Source organism: Myotis daubentonii, chromosome 1, assembly GCF_963259705.1.
Source record: "Myotis daubentonii chromosome 1, mMyoDau2.1, whole genome shotgun sequence".
In the NCBI taxonomy this organism is placed as follows: Eukaryota; Metazoa; Chordata; class Mammalia; order Chiroptera; family Vespertilionidae; genus Myotis; species Myotis daubentonii.
The window spans coordinates 165707569-165721928 of NC_081840.1; the positions used below are offsets into that span (position 1 = coordinate 165707569).

Here is a 14360-nt window from a genome sequence, read left to right on the forward strand (position 1 = left end):
GCAACAGATGAACTACTTTCAGAGCAGCTAGCTTGACTGGCACAGAGTAGATTTGGAATGCTATCTCTATGAGCAATCCTAGACCCTGGGACACTTTAGGAAATACACTGAAACTTGAAAAACTTAGAACCTCAGTTGGTGTAGGTGGGGGCAAACTTCATAGGTGGAGGAATCAGCAGAGTGGATCCTCATTCCCACATCCTGACCCACCACCATCATGCTTCCTGTTACTGAGCTACTGAGAGACCCCTGCGTTCTGGACACAGAGCAGCCGGGAGCTCATCTGTCCTGTTCTGCCTCCTAATCTCCCTGCAAGGAAGGGGGCAGGACAAAACACACCTGAGAAAACAGAAAGTGCCTGAAGACCCTGCTCCTCCATTACTTCCCCACCCAAAGCAGACTCTTCGGCCAGGTGGGGAGTTCTTCAGACAAAACTCCCTGAGTCTTATTTGTGTCTGGTTCCAGGGCTAGGGCACAGAAATAGAGCTTCAAATTCAGGGAGAACAGCACTGGGGTGTCTATGGCTCTGCTGCTTTTCTCTCCCTCCCTTCCCCAATCCCACCACTGCAGGAACCCCTCCTCCACCGAGCAAGAAGGGAAAAGCAAGCAACCCATGCAAGCACAAGCAACACAATGAATAAGGAATTGTTTGGAGATTATCAAGCCTACTTTACAGGGGGGCTAGTTCATCAAGGCTCAGGCTTAGGATGGACAATGGGATGGGACTGTGGTGGGGGATAAAAATCACTTAAGAGAAAACTTTGTTGATTCTAGAGCACCGGCTCTCAGTTTGGGGCGCTTTTGCCCCCTGGGAGGCACTTGGCAAGGTCTGGAGACATTTTGGGGTGTGATAACGAGGGTGGGCCAGGGACACTGATAAACATCCTATAATGCACGGGACAGTCCCCCAGTACTAAGAATTATCCAGCCCCAAATGTCAAAAGTGTCCAGACTGAGAAAACTTGCTCTCTGTCTCCCTGCTCCCAGGTTGTGAGGATTGTAAGATTCCTAAACTCCCAGATGATTGTTTTCAATTTATCTCCCCACCTTCCATCCTCCATGGTCAGGAAGGAAGTCCACCTGAGACATAACTCCTAGTTGCGCTGCCATCTGGATTTCTCTCCAGCTCTCTTCCTCCTTTTTCTTCTCTTCCTCCTCTCACCTGGGCCAGCAGGGAGGTTAGCAGAGGGCAGGCCAGGTCCCCAAGACCTAACTGGAATGTCATCAGGGTAAGATCCATTTCTTACCTTAAGTCGTATTCAATGGGAAACAATAAGGAAGTTCTGAGATTTAAAGAGAGTAGACTAGGCAGTGGTCACCCTCCCAGCCCCTGCTTGACGTCTGCTTCAGATCATTCCAGAAGGAAGGAGAAGGGCAGAGGGGTAGGGGAGCTTCACAGCAAAGCCAGCTTCAGCTTGGTAACCTCACCCAACTGCCATTTAAGGAGTTCCAGGCTAATAGTTTAAAAACTGGTGGCACCCAGACTGTCATTCAGGAGGAGGGAACTCATTCCAGGTTTCCAGAAACTCCTGTTTCAGATCTGAGAGTGTACAGGGCTTCAGCTGAGCTTCTCTGGCCAGCCAGTAGCTGCTTGGCCAGTTTTGCTGCCTTGACCCCATCTCCAGGAGGGGCTACAGCCAGAGGAAGTAGAGGGAGTCCAGCCCCCAAGCCTTTTGAGGCACTATCAGGCAGATAAGGAAAAAGGGGGCCCTGAGGACACTGATTCTCGGAGGATCTGGTGGAGGCAGCATCTCTTCTGGGCTGGGCACAGAGTGGAGACTTCAGACAGCAAAACATTCCTGTTGGAGCTACAAGCCCCTAGAGTTGCTCCATGGCCTGTCTCGGGTTCCCTTGGATCTCATCTGCTCCTGAACAGCACCTGTCATGGCAAGTCCATCTCTGGCCTCCCTCTCCCCAGAGCCAATGTGAGTCAGGTGGACAAAATTCACTGGTTCCCCGATCATGGTCCGATTGATCCGTCTCCTCTTTTTCTTCGGCTGGGGTTTCTCTACCACTCAGCAGCCCAGTTTGTGCCAAAATTCACCCATGTTCCCTGATTGTTCCGGTTTCACTCTTCCGCCTGAGGCCCCAGAGGGCTCTTGCTCGGGTGCCCTGACCACCTGCTCGGCACTCCCTTCAGGTCACAACACCCTGGGTTCACTCCGAGGGACGGGGCTAGAGAAAGGAGAGTCCTCAGAACCCTTAGCTGAGCAGTAAAGGCCAGTGTCTCCGATCCTGAGAGACCAGCAGGGCCAGAGAGTGAAGTGGGCAGGCAGGCACAAGATTGTGTCTTCCTCAGGCTTGGAACCCTGCTCTGCTCCGGCATTGAGGCACCCGGCTAGAGCTTGTTGGGGGGCTCCTGCTCGATGCCCACCAGTGTGGGGTTCCCGGACTGGCTCCTTGGTGTGGTGGGGAGCCGAGGGTGGGCCAGCAGAGGTGGGGCTCTGGCCCCAAGGGTTTTAGACAAGAGATTCTAACCTTATAATTGGGAACATGAAAGAGGATAAGATCACGTCAGGAGAAACTATAGACAAAAAAGCAAGTACGGGACAGGGAACAGCAACATTTTGGACTAGCCAAAGGAAGGGTGGCCAGCAAAAGGAAGAAGAATGTTCTTAGGGTGTGTTGACCAGGAGAGTGCAGAATCAGAGTCATGGAGGCCAAGAGGACAGAGCTTTCAGCAAGAGGAGGAAGGCTCCCAGTGACTCATCAGTAGCAGGGGGCTAAGAACCAGGAATGAGGACTTACCCTCCAGAGTGGGCCATTGGCTGTTGGTGGGTGATCATGGCAAGTGCAGAAGACCAGCAGAGGCAGAAGCTCAAATGCAGTGCATCCTGGGATGAATGGGAAGTGAGGAGAGAAATTATACAGTTGCTAGGGGGGTAAGGGCGTGTGATTTTAGCCTGAAGAAAGCCTTGGATATGTTAATAGGGAAGAGAGGAGGAACAAAGAGTGGGTGAGAGGTTGAAAAGAAAGGGTAGAGAGAGGAGAAGTAAGAAGGTAGGATAGGAGGAGGCAGGAAGAACTCAGGTGGGGTTGGGGCAGGGATTCATACAGAAGAAGTGAGGATGAGGGTTGGTCTAGAACTGAAGGAGGGACTCCTTACCTTCTGAGGTTAGAAGAAAAGGAATGAGAAAGGGATTGGATGTAGAAAAATGGGTAGGTAGGAAAGGACATCGTTGAGGTTGATCATCTGATTTCTTCTATTTTGTCACTGAAACAGAATAGTTTATCTGCTTAGAGTAAAAGGGGTGCAACTGGAAAGGGATCATAGAAAGAGGTGAAAGTTTGGTGTAAAGCAAGGGAGCAAACCGAGGAAAATTAGAAACATGAATAATTGGTGGTCTAAAGTTAGAGAAAATGTAGTGGCTTTAATGGACACGGTGACATGATTTTCCCCCTATCCTTCAGTTCTATGCACAGCGATGTTAAACAACAAAATACCTGTGTAGCCATTAAAAGTTGTCACAGGGAATATTCACTGGCAAGGAAAAATGCCTCAGATACGCTGTAGGAGAGACTGTCAGCAGCATCCTAGAACCCCTTGGCATGCATCTCTGTGCAGATCTCTGTTCCTGAAAGGCTGTTTGCTGTGACCACATGGAGCTCCCTGCCTGAGGCTCTCTGGCCAGGCAGTGTGCTAGAAGTCAGTGCTAGGGGAATGCCCATCAAATCCCAGGGGAATTAGTCCTTCCTCCTCAAACTTCCCAGCCCTAACCACTACAGACGGAAAGTTTATGGTCAAATACTTTAGCTTCCTCAGCCCTCCTTGGGGACGATTGTGAGATGTTTTCTACACTGTTTCTAAAAGTTCTCCAGCAGAACTCAGCTCCAGTTGCAACATGGTGCCAATTGGATTAATTATACATTTATTGGCTTCCTTCCTGTAATGATTTTTTTAAAGGCCCCAAAGTCTTTGGCATTCCTCCCATTAAGTGGTAGGATCAATGTCCTCTCCCCTTGTGGGCTTGTGATGGCCTTGATGAAAATAGTATGGCAGTATTGACACCATAAGATTTCCAAGGCTAGACTATAACAGGCCATCATCTTCCACGGATTCTCTCAGACACTCACTCTTGGGGAAACCAGTCACCAGGTAAGAAGCCTGACTACACCCAGGCTGCTGTGTGGGGGGAGCCCACATGCAGATGCTCTGGTCCTTAGACCCAACTGAGCTCCCTGCAGGCCCTCAGCATTAACTGCCGGCATGGAAGTGGGCCGTCTGGGACATGCAGCCCAGAGAGCCTCAGAGGACATTTCACATTTGAGCTCTTTCCAAATTCCTGATTTATAAAATTGTATGCAAAATATAAAGGTCCTGTTTTATACAACCAAGGAGTTACTTGTTCCACAGCAATAGTGACTGGAACATTGCTCTTTCCTGTATCTTTTCCCTGCTTTCCTACTGGTATTTCCTGGGGTCGCCTTCAAAATAAGTTATGTGCTCTTGAATGTATGGTTCAGGATTTGTTGCTAGGAAACTCAAACCAAGAAAAACTATGTTATAAAATAATAACTATAATCACAACCATGAAAAAGCACCAGGGAAAATTAGGGAAATATATAAAAATGTTAACCAGGTTAATTTTTAGGTCAGAAGCTTGAGATTGATTTTTATTTTTAATATTCTTTTTGTATATTTTCTAAAAGTTACAAAATATATATGTATTTTTTAATCCTTACCCAAGGATATACATTTATTGATCTTTAGAAAGAGAGGAAGGGAGAGAAAGAAAGAGAGAAAGAAAGAAACATCAATGTGAGAGAGAAACATCAATCAGTTACCTCCCATATGTGCCCAACTGGGGACTAAACCTGCAACCTTGGCACATCAGACGATGCTCCAACCAACTGAGCCACCCAGGGTTCTCAGAGTTTCTTTTATAAGGTCATTAATCCCATTCATGAGGGCTCTACCCTCATGACCAATCACTTCCAGAACGCCCCACTTCCTAGTACCATTCATCACATTGGGGTTAGGATTTCAACATTTGAATTTGGGAGGGACACAACATCCAGCCTGTAACATATATTAACAACTAGAGGCCCAGTGCATGAAATGTGTGCATGGGAGGGGGGTCCCCTCAGCCCAGCCTGCACCCTCTCCAATCCGGGACCCCTCGGGAGATGTCAACTGCTGGGATTGAGCCTAAACCGGCCGTCAGACATCCTCTCACAATCCTGAACCACTGGCTCCTAATTGCTCACCTGCTGCCTGCCTGGTCACCCCTAACTGCCCACTCCCCCTCCCCTCCCGCTGGCCTGATTGTCCCTCACTGCCTCTGCATGCCGCTCTGATCGCCCCTAACTGCCCCCACCACTGGCCTGGTCACCCCTTACTGCCCCCCCACTGGCCTAGTCACACCTCACTGCCCACCCCCGACAGCCTAATTGCCCCAAACTGCCCCCCCTGCCAGCCTAGTCACCCCTCACAGCCCCTCTCCCCCCCCCCCCCCCCACTGGCCTGGTTGCCCCACGCAGCCTGCTTGTTCAGTCGTTTGGTTGTCCCTCACTAACCCCCCTGCCGGCCTGGTCGTAGGCAGCCATCTTGTGAGGATGTGAGGGTTAATTTGCATATTACCTCTTTATTATATAGGACAGTCACTTAATAAGGAAGTAGTTTTCCTACCCCTAGTTCATATACAAGGTGGCCAAGACATAATGGTGTTTGATGAGCTGGCAGGTACACTTAACTTCTGGGCCGTCCCACCCTGCATTCCTGTGACTGCACACCAGGTTGGGAGCCTGAGGCCATGGCTCTTCATCGGTGGCTCAGGAGAGGGTGTGAGGAGGCAAAGTGTCAAGGCTCCCCAAACCGTACAGCTGGTTGGAGGCTTCCCAAGACACCAGAATGTGCATAGGGTGATGACTGGCAACAGCAGTCTGAACCAGCATTTCCCTCTCCCTCCCTGCGCCTATACTTTCCAGCAATGTTTACTCATTTCCTCCCTGTGTTCTGATTGGCAAGCACAAGGTCATTTAAGCATATTGAGAATAAGGGGGAACTCCAAACTGTAAGATGCTTAGGGCTGGGAGGAAGGTGAGGAGAACCCAGAGAGGGATGCAATCTCCTGGGCACTGCTCAGCCACCAGGGGAAGCCTCGGGTGGGCTAAGGTGAGCTCAGAGTGTAAGTAGGGTAGGTGGGCGGCACTGTGCTTTTGCTGACATTCTCTCATTTGCCCTTGCCACAGCCCTGTGATTTGAATATCATTAAACTTATTTTAGAGATGGGGAAAATGAGGCTCAGAGAGGGTGACTGATTTGGCAAAGGACACACAGCGTGAAATGGCAGAGCTGAGATTGTAAATCACATGCAGTTTCTATTTCAGGATACCGTCTGTCTCTTCAGTTTGGCCACTCTACATTTGATTTCCCTGTCCCTCCTTAACCCTCAGATTAACAGTGTGTGGGCTAGGGTAGCAAATGACCTGACAGTGTTAAAACTTAGGTAGTTTGTTTTTAGTATGAACCTCAAATTATGCCATATAGTGTGATCAGTTGTCTCATTCACTAACATATAAGGCTAGCATGGTCAATTTCTTTTTTAAAATATGGGGTTTTTTTATTGATTTTTAGAGAGAGAAGAAGGAAGGGGGGCAAGAAAGAGAAAAACATTGACTGGCTGCCTCCCCTACACACCCCGAGTGCACCCGACCAGGGACCAAACCCGCAATCTCGGTATGTGCCCTGACCAGAAATTGAACTAGCAACCTTTCAGTTCATGGAATGACACTTAACCAACTGAGCCACACCGGCCAGGACATTACATAGGCACATATTTTGAACTTAGCTGCTACCAGTTTTTAAATAGGTAAAGTGAGAGCCACAGCTAACCAATTCAGATGTTAGCAGGGCTTCTGTACCCATTACTATCCTCACAGACAGACAGACAGACACCCTAACACCCCAAACAAAAAAGGACCTTGTAGGCAAAGAGATTGATCAACTCATTACCTACAGCACCTATTCTGTAACTAGATAGAGCAGTTCATCTTTCTCTAGGCTATCCATAATACTTTCAGAGATTGCTGATTTTTTTTTTTTTTTTGGCAAGTAACGGAAATAGAATCTCAAATACATGTAGCATTAAAGGGTGAAGATAGAATTTTCTCTCCAAGATTGATAATGAGGAGATAGGTAGTGCACATAAATAATGAGTCCAGCACGTTTGTGGAGTGAAATGAGGTCAGTCCTGTGTGAAAGACCCGCCACTTGGTACTCCAGCAGCTCCCAGGGCCTTTGAAATGCAGCCACGGCCAGGACTTCACTTGTGCAGGACTGTGCACCTTTTAACCCAGCCCGAACGCCAGCCCTGGGAGCAGTGCATTCAGCAGCAACGTCAGGAAAAGCAGACCTGCTGACATGAGTGTTCAGACAAAGGGAGGTGCAAAAAGAGCCTTTTAGACATTTTTTTTTTCCTTTTTGTGTGTGAACGGTGACAATGAAGGGAAGAGACAGGCCCGAGGAACCATGGGAAAGGGGAGTCTCCAGCCCCTCGCACTCTGCTTCCCACATTTCCACAGGCCTGGTCTGCTTGCAGATGGAAGGACTTGCGAGGTTCTCTGACATCCACAGCCAGCCCAAGCCACAAAAGTACGACTTTTAAGAGTCATATGTTGGCCCCTGTGTATCATGGTAGCCACCCCGGAACCCTTAAGACTCAGACAATATGGAGAAGTTTCTTGGGAATGGAAACTTGCCTGGAGTCTGTGTGGAGTGTGGGGAGAGCAGGGCCTACCTGCAGAGAGCCTCACACTGAAACCCCCGCGGCTCAGCTTACCAGCTGCGTGGCCATGTGTGTCACTGGAACAGGCTGAGCCTCAGTGCCCACAGCTACGAAGTTCACTCCACAAATGCGTGTTTAGCGCCCACTCTGTGTCTCTCTGAGCTGAACCAGGTGCTGGGATACAGGGCTGCCCTCAGGGAGGTTCCCACGCCATCTCAAATCCTCTCAGGGAAGTTTCCTTGAAGAATTGTGATCTGGGCTCATAGTGGGGGTTTCTGGAACCCTGTAGGAGAGCTCTTTTATTATAAGTTGAAAGCTTATTTTTAAAAAATATTTTTATTGATTTCAGAGAGGAAGGGAAAAGGAGAGAGATATAGAAACACCAATGATGAGAGAGAATCAGTGCCCAACTCCTACACGCCCCACACTGGGGATTGAGCCTGCATCCCCGGCATCTGCCTTTGACGGGGAATTGAACCATGACCTCCTGGTTCATAGGTTGATGCTCAACCACTGAGCCACACCCGACAGGCACATAAATTGATACCTTCTTGAGCATCATTCCTGGACAGTATCAGAGCAGGCACGGGACACGTGTACCAGGTATGGAGTGCTCATGTCTCCGGCTTCCTGAGGAAGTCACAGCTAGCTCTAAAACCCCTGCGATATGGAGCTTTGTCGTGAACATGGCAAACTCTGGCTCTCTGAGGTGGGCTCCTCACAGGTGCATCTCTTGACGCAGGGGATCAAGGACAAAACCCAGTCGGTCCAGGGGCCCAGGTACAGAGTCTGTTTTTCTCCTGAAGTTCCATTGTCTATCTGTTTCCTGGAAGTTAGAGTCCATCCATGAGTACACCTACTATGTGCCAGGTGCTGGGCTTGGGAGAGGGTAGGCCTGACCCTGTCCAGTTAGAGTCTGCTATCTAATGGTTTGTGTATGTGCATTGGGAAGGGAGGTGCAGTTTGATAAAAAGACATTAACACTAGAAAGACTGAAACTTAGTATATACCTATATTGCCCAAAAGCAGTCAAAATGACTGCATTGTGAAAGAATAATATCGGAGCACTCTTCACTTATGTTCCTTAGCTTTTCCAATAACTCACTTCTATTCGATATTTCTTTCATGAATTTGGGGCGCAAAAGAAATAAAATAAACAACTTATTAGAACAAGTATCACTGCATAAAGATTATTGAGTTTAGCTTATTGAGCAACTGCAACTTATCAAGTATCGACAATTTATCATGTACTTGTATGTTATTATGTGACGGTAATCGAAAAAAAATGAAAACTGTTATTTCAATACAGAGCCAAACTGGTCATATAAGAAATTTACTCAATTTAATAATAAGAGTCATTTGATTATTTAAAATTTCCCCAAGCAGTCAAAATGACTGCTTTTGGGCAAAGAGGTATAACACATATATATATACTGGAAATGAAGGAGGGGGGAGGTAACTACAATTATTAATAAACGCATTTATATGTTGCACAAAAAGTCACAAAATTCTAAGACATTGTGTCCTTATATACATAATTGTTTTTCTAATTGAAATTAAAAAGCAGTCAAAATGACTTCCTTGGGCAATCTAGTGTTAAAGGAGCTGGTTAGGCACATAAGCCCTGAGTCAGACTGCATGGGTTCGAATGCCTTTATTTCCTCCTCTGTAAACTGGGGCTAACCCAGTTACAAGAATTAAATATACATATATACATACAAATCACTTAGAATAGTGTGAGGCATGTGGCAAACGCTATGTAAGTGTTTACAACAGTGTTAGGTCTTACCGAAAGCACTGTGAGGGTAGCTTAAGGTACTACGGGTGGTCTGAGGGGTGGCTTTTAGGATGTGACCTGAGGACGAGTAGAATAGAGAGTAGCGGGTACTGTTCCAGGTAACAGGACGGACAGTGGTGGCATTGAGGGGAAACGATGGAGTCATTTTGGTTACTGTTGTTTTACAGAAACAATGTTGTGGCCTGGCCAGGTAGCTCTGCTGGTTAGAGCTTTGCCCGGATAACCCAAGGCTGCGGATTTGATCCCCGATCAGGGCACATACAAGAATCAACCAATGAATGCAAAGATACATGGAACAATAACTCTCTCTTCCTTCCTCTCTCAAATCAAATCAATAAATAAAAATTAAAAAATCACACACACCACACACACACACACACACACACACACACACACACACACACACACACACACCAGGTTGTGAATTGAGTGCCTTCTCTGTGCCAGGCACTGTGCTGGACACTGGGAACACAGTGGAGTGAGTGTGGCATGTGGGAAGAGCACGACTGAGCTCCAGAGAGCCTTACATTGCAAGTCGTTGTTCAAATGGTGAAAGCCGGAGAAGTACAAGTGCCAAATCATTTGATTCAGATCACTGTACTCATGTAAATTCTGCAGTCGTGTTGGTGAAAAATGACTTGTTTTCATTCAGGCAAGCCTTTCCCCTGATCTGACAGCTGCATATCTATCTAAAATGAGACACTTTGACACCCACAGCTCTGATCTCAATTGGACAGTTTTCCCCACACACAAATGGAAGAGAAAGACAATTGAGCATTATTAGATAGGAGAGAATGTTCTCACACACAGGAAAACAGCTTTTTCCTTTGGAAAAAAAAAACATGATAAAGAACAGAAAATGACTGACAGAATCAGAGCTTCCCAAATGTCAGCAGAGCTGTTTCAGCTACACTCTGGCCTCTGTGAGGGGAGATTAGGGGAGTTTTTAGACAAGTATTGAACGCACGTTAGCGTTAGCTGGAGCAGGGAGACATTTGCTGGTAAAATAAGCCTGCTCTTGGAGCACGTCAAGAAGCTACAATGCAGTTTGGGCTTTTTGTATTTAGGGAAAGCAAACACGTTAGTAAAGCCTCATTCACACACACTGACGGAAAAGTTTCGTAAGCTGGAAACCTTCCTAGTTCTTCCACTAAACAAATGCTTATGGAACACACACATATGCTGGACGCTGTCCATCTGTGGGAAAGGCAGCCAAGGTCACCTTGCCCCAGTGCCTTACAGAGGAGAGAACAAGACAAATATTAATCTAATAATGAAAATAAACTCTGATGCATGTATGGTGGAGGAAGTAGAGGTGCTATGGGCGGTTCACCCCACGGTGACCTCACTCAAGCCATTGACTTGGGGGGAAGCACCCACAGGACAAGAAGATGAGTGTTGGCCAGTTCAAGGTGGAGGGAGCGTTTGGAGTGTTTGTTATTTAAGTGGGAATATAGGAACTATTTTTTCACATGCTTTATAGCCAGCACTGGATTTTCCTTTGACTGTACAAATCATTATAGTACATGCGTAAGAACAGTCAACTCACAGTTGTAGCAGAATCATGGTGTAGAAAATGAGCATTTCTTAGAATACTAAGAATAATGGACCCCTTTGCTCAGGAATGCAAACTCTGTGTTTTCATTTCACTTTATTGTCACATAGACGAAGCTATTTAAAACTGAATGATGAGAGTAGATGACAGGTGAGGTTGGGTAGAAACCTGGTGAAACTGCTTGTGGGATGTAAAGTGGTGCAGCTACTTCAGAAAATAACCTGGCAGTTCCTTGAATGGTTACACATACGATTATCACATGACCCAGCCATTCCATTCTAGGTATGTGTACCAGAGAAGTGAAAACATACGTCCACACAAAGACTTACACATGAATGTGTATTCATAATATTCATAATAGCCAAAAGGTAGAAACAACCCAATTGCCCATCAAATAATGAATGGATCAATAAATGTGGAATATCTATGCAGTGGAATATTAGTTGGCCATAAAAAAGGATGAAGTACTGATACATGCTGTAATATGGATAAACCCTCAAAACATTATGCTAAGTGAAAAAAAAGCCAGACACAAAACACCACATTATACGATTCCATTTATATGAATTATTTAAAATAAGCTCATCTGTAGAGACCAAAAGTAGATTAGCATTCGCTTAGGACTGGGGGAAGAATGGGAAAATAGGCAGTCATAGCTAAAGGCCACAAAGTTTCCTTCTGAGGTGATGAAAATATTCTAAAAGTGACTGTGGTGATGGTTACACGTATCTGTGAATATACTGAAAACCACTGAATTGTGTATTTTAGATGGGGGACTTTTATGGTATGTGAATTTATCTCAATAAAGTTGTTAAAAAAGAAAAGTGAGCACCTGACAGGCACCCTGCTCTTCCTCGCTGGGCGTTGGACCAGCCAGCCAGCATAGACGGATGATGTGGGGTGTGCTCATGATGCTGAAGCACATCCATGCTCTTCCCACCACAGGTCCCTTGGTCTTGGCCTTCTTTTCCTTTTATTCATTTTTTCTTCTCCCTCAATAAACACCAAGAGTACTTAAGTGTCATTTTTTATTCTTTTTATAGCATTACTAGAGGCCCGGTGCACGAAATTTGTGCACTGGCAGGGGGTGTCCCTCAGCCCAGCCTGCACCCTCTCCAATCTGGGACATCCCTCTCACAATCTGGGACTGCTGGCTCCCAACTGCTCACTTGCCTGCCTGCCTGATCACTCCCTAACCAACTCCCCTGCCAGCCTGATTGATGCCTAACTGCTCCACTGTTGGCCCAATTGCCCCAAACTGCTCTACCCTGCTGGCCCGGTCACCCCCAACTGCTCTCCCCTGCAGGCCTGGTCGCCCCTAATAGTACTCCCCTGCCGACCTGGTCCCCCCGCAACTGCCCTCCCTCCCCTGCGGGCCCAGTCACCCCCAACTGCCCTCCCTCCCCTGCTGGCCTGATCACGCACAACTGCCCTCCCCTGCCGGCCATCTTGTGCCCACATGGGGGTGGCCATCTTGTGCAAGGGTGTGACAATCAATCTGTATATCACCTCTTTATTATATAGGATCTCTGATAACATGTTAAAAGTGCAATATCTTTAATTTGGTTTGAAATCGTGATGCTTTACCTTCTAGACTCTAAGTTAAGACTTTCATTTTCAAAATTTTACCACTGCTATTAACCATTCCCATGTATTTACATTTCAGCCTTTTCCCCATGGCTTTAACCTTGGCACTTCCCCATTAATCTGTGGGATTCAGCTCCATGGAATGGAGTCATAGCTTCAGCCACGATTACACGACTTTCCTCCCCAGGGGCCCAGAGAAGAGCCTGAAGTCAGATATCACTGATCTGATGATCTCCTGGCAGCAAATATGTCAGAAAAGCTATTTGGTGAAAATTAATATATAAGTGTTTATACACAGATATGATCTAAGAGTTTTAAGTAAAAAATAAATAAATTACAAAACCTCACAATTATTTGGCCAGGCTATCCTGCTCCCCCATTTAATACAATAAAATTAAAATGGTTACATCTGGCTTGTTCAGCAAACTTGGCAAGTAACAGCAAGTGAGAGAACCCAAGTGTCATAAATGTTTGGCTTTTTAATGTGTTCCATTTGTGGCCGCAGATTTACCTTTCTACTAACGTAATACGTAGCTTAGTATTAAATTGTTTGCATTCTATAAACACACGGGATTGGTGGTGGGAAGTCAGCCAAGAGTAAACGAAGAGTTCATGGGAAAATCTACTTATTTTCAAAATTTTGCTGGAGCTAATTTGCAAAGAGAATAACCCACATGTGGATTATTGAGGGTTAGCTATGTAATCCCCAAGGAGCAAAACACTGGGTAACGATTGCTAGTGAGAGGTTTCTGTGTTTCAGGGATTTTACATACATTATCTCAAATTCTTACAGTAAACGCACAGTGTAGGCATTATTATCCACATTTTCTCGATGAGGAAACTGAGGTCCAGAGAAGCTCACCTATCCAAGGCCACGGAGATGTTATTGATGGAGCCAAGACTTGATACACCTGGGCTTATCTATCACACAACATAGTCTCACTTGTTGATTTACTCAATCATTATTGTAGCGTACAAAGAACAGCCTTGATTGTGGAATAGTATCTGTGGGTAACAATTAACAAAACAATTCAAAGGAAGAATTACTTAGAGCAGTGGTTCTCAACCTTGGCTGCACATTAGAATCACCTGGGAATCTTTTTAAAATCCTGATTTCTGGGCCTCATCCTCCGGAAATTCTTTCTTTGTTACTAATGATGAGGCCCAGAAATCAGGATTTGAAAAAGATTCCCAGGTGATTCTAATGTGCAGCCAAGGTTGAGAACCACTGGGTTAGTGTCTTCGTAGTAAACAGTTTTAATGGCAAAGCATAAAAAGAAAGGACTTGGGCTGGCTTTAGCTCAGCGGTTCCTTCGCATACAGAGCTTTCTATAAAAAGAAAGGACTACTTAGCAGAGGCCAACGTCTATATGAAAGCAATCGTTTTCCAAAATCAAAGATCTCTAGTCAATAGGTGACAGTCTGCCAGAAGACCTCAGTTGGACCTCTGAGTTGCAGCTGTGACGTCTCTCTCTCCATGCGTGCTGAGCTGCTTTCAGTGTTAGTTTAAAAAAAGTGATTTTTCTTTAATATGTAAAGTTCAAAGTAAGTTTGTTACTTACAAGTTGAATAATAGCAGATAGGTGAAAATAATTCTGGTTGACTGGAAGCTGTGGTCCCCACCCAAATCACAAATATTTGGGCAAAATCATGAAAGCACAAAATGACAAAGTAGCAATTAGAGGAAATGGAC

General features: G+C 46.0%; 1 pseudogene; it reads right to left on the reverse strand.

Moving 5' to 3' along the window:
• Window positions 1-1284: 1284 nt before the first annotated feature.
• On the reverse strand, window positions 1285-2063 carry LOC132227052 (CDC42 small effector protein 1-like; annotated as a pseudogene).
• Window positions 2064-14360: the final 12297 nt, after the last annotated feature.